This window comes from Anolis sagrei, chromosome 1 (assembly GCF_037176765.1).
Source record: "Anolis sagrei isolate rAnoSag1 chromosome 1, rAnoSag1.mat, whole genome shotgun sequence".
Classification (NCBI taxonomy): Eukaryota; Metazoa; Chordata; class Lepidosauria; order Squamata; family Dactyloidae; genus Anolis; species Anolis sagrei.
In genome coordinates, this window is record NC_090021.1 from 50,355,909 (window position 1) to 50,361,908 (window position 6,000).

Below are 6,000 nucleotides of genomic sequence, written 5' to 3' on the forward strand. Positions count from 1 at the left end.
AAGGTTCTATTGTGCATATCCATATAGAAGAATTAGCGTTCCCCCTAATCACACATTAAACGGTATTTGTGTAGTAAACTGCAGCTTGCAGCATGTATTATTTTTGTGCTAGTTTAGGAAGCCAGGACAGTATAAGTGAGGAAAAGGAAAAACAAGGGCACCCCGCCCCCCAAAGTTTCAGACAAATATGTAAGCATTTGATAGCTATGAGAATAAGAGATGCCTTCTGAATGTGCGGTTTTCTCTGAGCAGTCTTTTAAAAATTAAATAGTTACAGCTGCCATCTACAGGCTTCCCACCCCCACTGTCAAAAGTGCCATAGTAATTAACTGTGGTTACCTAAACTAACAGCAAGCAGACCCAAACACTATATTGCTTGTGGTGTTGGGCATGCCCACGGCATCTTCCTGCAGTCACACATTCCTCTCTCCGCCAGCCAGTGAGTCATTCCTCCCGCTGCTAATCCAAACCACCACAAGGAAAGACCACCTGTGGGGACCGGCCATTGATTCATTCATGCCTTCCATCATAGTCTGTCCTCCAAGATAGATCTATTCATTTTCCAATTCCAATATACGAAGCAGGATACCACAGACAACCTCGGAGCTTTCATTGCATCTATTTCAGGAGCATAATTTAAGTATATGTGATACTTTCACTCTTTCCTATGCAGACATTGACACATTTGTCTCTTTTGGAGTCAAACATTAGAAACAGTATCTCTTAACCACAAATACGTTGTCTGTCCAAAAATGCAGCATTTGTATCCCAATGACTAGAAGCTGGGTCCAACTTTGACTTTCCTTTTAGAACAAAGTGTACACTCACATCTTCTAAAAGTAGGAAAGTTAGTCTTTGATTTCAGGTTCAAAGGATTCCCAGTAGAAATGGACACTAACTTAGGTGATCCCTCATTCGAGTATGATGGCCTTCCAAGTGTAGTGTCTTGGTGGGGGATATGTAGGTGACTGTGGAGCCCTATTCTTGATCTACATGTTCTTCCACAGTGAGGGCATCAGTTTCCACGTAGAAGGTGGTCCTGGTCAGGATTGGCTTGGTGTACCTTCCTCTTGGTATGTTTCCCCCTTTCTCCCTTCATTCTTGCCACTTTGAATTCCTCAGCACTGCTGGTCACAGCTGACCGCCTGTTAGAGTGCTCAAGGGCCAGGGCTTCCCAATTCTTGCCACACTTTTTAAGGTTAGCTTTAAACCCATCTTTAAATCTGCTTTCCTGTCCACAAACATTTCAGTTTCCATTCTTGATTTGGGAGTATAGTACTGTAACTGTTTTGGACAATGCAGAATGTATTCCTATCAACAAATTATCCATGGCAAAAGAAAATACCTAGCCCATTGAGATGGTACAAAGAAAGAGTACCATCTCAAATTTGACAACATATTAACTTTTCTGAATTCTGGAGTTTGTAGTATGATGAGGCACCACTATTCTTTGGCATAAAAAGCTAGAGATATTATAAATTATAACTCCTATGATTCCATAGCATTGAGCCATGGTAGTTAAAGTGGTGTCACGTTGCATTAATTCTACCATGTAAATAGGCCCTATATTGGAAAAATGACCTTTTTAAAGGACAATATTCTGCTTTCATCATGGCCCATAATGGCCCACAATGTCATTTCCTGAAGGCTTCAAACACCAACTGCACCATTCTCTCTCTTGAATAACTGACCTTTGGTTTTGTTTGTTTTTTGAAGAAGGAGACATTTTGGTGAACTGTACCCAATGTTATCAAGACCTATTAAATGGCATTTTAATTTTGAAGAAAATGCTTTCAATCTCAATATTTCAACTAAACAGCCTACAGCACAAACATTTAATTTTCGTCCAACTATCTGTAGTAAAGAAGTGGCTTACACAACTATGATTTAAGCTCAAAAAAGAAGGGATCCATCTCCTTTACACCAGGAATTACTGCTTAAGGAGACAATCCTGAGCCAACCCAACAGGAAGATCAGTCTCCCAACATCACTGGGCCCAACCCATTGAACCTCCCGAGGGACCTCCAAGGAAACTTCCTAAGGGCACAGCTCCTCCCAAGAACCCGACCTGGTGTCTCCTGTCATGGCAGTTCCCAGTGTGGCCTCCACACTGTCCTTTATTGGTGGATGGGGAGGAAGGAGTTTGAAAAGGGCTCCAGTTCTTAACTGGTGGGATATCCACCCCCCCCCCCATAAAATGGATAATCCTTCTTTGTCTAGGCCTCCACTTGGGCTCCACCCAGAAATGAAACGGTATCTATATCTTGAGATATACATTGACTTGGTGCCAAAACTCTCTCACTGTAGACAACGTCATCATTATCTGACTTGAGTCCCATACTCTCCAATGCTTTTGACTCAGATCTAAATTCAGCTTCTGGAACATGGAATCTTGGCAATGGCATCTTGATTGGCTTGTGTTTTGTGTTTTTGACCTTGGGTTGGATTTCTGGATATTGTACGGTTTCTCCAATGACTCTTGTATCCCTCCCCACTGACTTTGGACTATTAGACTAGCTCACCCATTTCTAGGGTTTGTTTGCACTTGGGTCCTAATCAGTGGCTGAGTTTACAACATCTGCAAAAACCCATCTCTGGATTTAAAAAAAATTAATTCAATGCAGGTGGGAATATTTTAAAATACTCCCAACATTTATACTTTATCTTTAAGATTGGTCCCCTCCCTCATTGTATTTAGAAAAAAAATTAAGACCTGACTCTGGGATCGGGCATTCAGAAATAGTACAACACATAATTGAGATGCAGCAACATGAAGGATTTTAGCTATATGGTTTTAACAGTTTTTAACTGTCTATGTATTCATATGTTTTTGTTAATGCTTAATGTGTTGTGCTTTATATACTTTGTATTGCAATGTGGCACTGAAGTGGCCAATCTGTAAGCCGCTCTGAGTCCCCTTCAGGGTGAGAAGAGTGGGGTATAAATATAGGAAATAGAAAAATTATTAATATTGATGTAGCACAAAAGTACCATATATTATATATTATAATAATCAAGTTATTATCTCATCTCCTCCCTGCCCTATGGGCCCCGTCACACTAAATTCCCAGTCTCTAACAATCTGAAGTACTCAGCATTGTATTAATCTACATACGTATAGTTTAATTCATTAATGTCAGGTTTAATTTACTGATGTTAGGTCTTAATTTGATGTTAGGCTTTAATGTTACTTTTATTAGTGGGGGTTTTCTGGGATTTTATGTTACTATCATGTGTTTTATGTAGGCACTGAATGTTTGCCATTGTTATGCTGGAATCTGCCCTGAGTCCCTTTGGGGAGATAGGGCAGAATACAAATAAAGTTTTATTATTTATTATTATCTTTCATTTTCAGTAGCATTGCTCACAGAAAATAAGGAAACCATAACAGGATTCATTTATGACAAACCTGCACTTTCAGCAGAGGGGAAATTGATATTCCCCCTTCACATGACATCACAAGAATCCTGATGTAAGGGTCAAATGAGACATCTAGTTTGGTCATTTTGTGGTTGTAGTTTTCAATATTTTTCAAAGAAGAGTAATAAAAGTTGGGGATATTTTCCCCCATTTGTATTCCTTATAATTTTAATTCCTTGATGTGTGTGCACATATACATTGACCTATATATGAAGAGGGAAACGTATAAGGACTTACAGACTTGCCAAGTGATTCAGGATCAACCTAGACAGTGAGTGACACATAGATACTTACCAGCCTGTTTCATTTTAAATCAAACCACACATAACTTTTCAGAGGAGTTAGTTCCCTTTCTTCCCACAACATATGGCCTTTCATCTTTCACAGGGCCCTTTCACACTACACAGTCATGGGTCTGTGATTCCACTTTTAATGCCAAAGCTGTATCAATGGCATTCTGGGACTAGCTTTTTAGGAAGGAATATTTCAAATATACCACAGAATACTATAGGATACAGCCAAGGCAATTAAAGTGGAATGAAAGTGCAAAAAACTGCATTGAGTCGCCTGTTAAGGGCTGAAAAATGCGGTATAGAAATAAAGCAAATAAATAATAATAAATAAATAGTGTAGTGAGAGGGTCCAGAGGTGCTAACAGTTACATTGAATCCCTGCTCAGCCTTGGAAAGCCCCAGACCTTGGACAAGTTATGCTATCAGCTTCAACAACTAAACTCTTCTGAACAATTCTTGCCAAGAAAAGCGTATGATATCGTATGGTAGTTGTAAGTTTAGAACAACCTGAAGGTACACAACAAAATGACCACCCCACCCCAGCCCATCTCATCTTTGTCCAGATACCCTCTGCATCTCTTTAAAGTGGCAATGTCTTTTGCAGCAATGGAATATGCATGCAAACCTATGAAGATGCTCAGTCCATTTCCCTCGTCTTTGCTTCTTGCTCCTCAGTGGAAAGAATTGTAGATCTGCAAATGCTGTTTGACTTTTCTCTGTGAATGAAATCAGTGCATCCTCACTCGTTTCTTTCACTTTTCATATTCTGTGTGTTTCCAGCTAGAGGAATTGTTCAGCTTAAATATTCTGCCTAGCAGATGCGAACCAGCGAGCTCAGGAATTCCCTTTGGGATGCAGGGAGGAGCACCTCTTTCCAAAGAGATAGAAGATCTTCTTACTTAGAAATAATTGTTCTGCTTTTTGACCCATACTTGTTATGTCACCCAGATTTCTGAGGTCAGGAAACAAGTCCCAGGCAAAAGGGACCATACAATATTTCCCAGCACAAATATAATATTGTGTTGATTTGTATGTACTGTCGTGAATCTCTGCAGTTAACATATGAGGCATAACCTGGTGAGCCATCATTACAATGTAGGATATATTTTCTATACTGATACTATAATGCAACTTGGGATGAATTTGGAAGGGGTTGTGCTGCATGGGTCATTATAGTAACCATGGAAACAGGTTCAAACTACTCTGTGGTTATTTTCTTTCATTTCCAGTAGAGATGCACATCAGCACTCCAGTGACATTGTAAAGGTAAAGGTTTCCCCTGACATTAAGTCTAGTCATGTTTGACTCTGGAACGGTGGTGCTCATCTCCATTTCTAAGCTGAAGAGCAAGCGTCCATAGACACCTCCAAGCTCATGTGGCCAGCATGACTGTATGGAGTGCTGTTACCTTCCTGCCAGAGTGGTACCTATCAATCTACTCACATTTGCATGTTTTTGAACTGCTAGGTTGGCAGAAGCTGGATCTAACAATGGGAGCTCACATCGCTCCCCAGATATGAACCACCAACATTGTGGTCAGCAAGTTCAGCAGGTCAGCGGTTTAACCTGCTGCACCATCAGGGGGCCCTTACATGATGCAAAAAGAGGAAAGTGATGGATAAGGAACAAGGGAAATCAATTACACCTTCAACAGGGTAAATTAACCCTTTGCTAGCAAACCATGGGTGGAAAATTTATTTTCCTATGGAAAAGAATTTACCGTGATTGTTACCATGATGTGAATGCAAGTAAATATTAAAATACATATTGTATTCTTATTAGTTTTTCTAGTGTTGCAGAAATGGAGGCGGTTAAATATTATTTGTGTAAAAGACATTTGATTTCATTTCTCAAATATGTTATATAGGTTTCTCTAGCAACTTAATTTTTTTAAAGTTCAGGAGGTAGAAACTATATATTTTAGACATATGTATGTTTGCGTTTTCTAATTTTAAAAATTAAAGGCTTCTCCCGACATTGTCTAGTCGTGTCTGACTCTGGGGGGTGGTGCTCATCTCCAGTTCTAAGCTGAAGAGCTGGTGTTGTCCGTAGACACCTCCAAGGCCATGTAGCCAGCATGACTGCATGGAGCACCATTACCTTTCAGTCAAGGTGGTATCTATTGACCTACCCACATTTCCATGTTTTCGAACTGCTAGGTTAGCAGAAGCTGGGACTAACAGCAGAAGCTCACCCTGCTCCCCAGATTCGAACTGCCAAACTTTTGGGCATCAATTTCAGCAGTTCAGTGGTTTAACCCACTGTGCAACCAGGGAGCCCTTTTTCT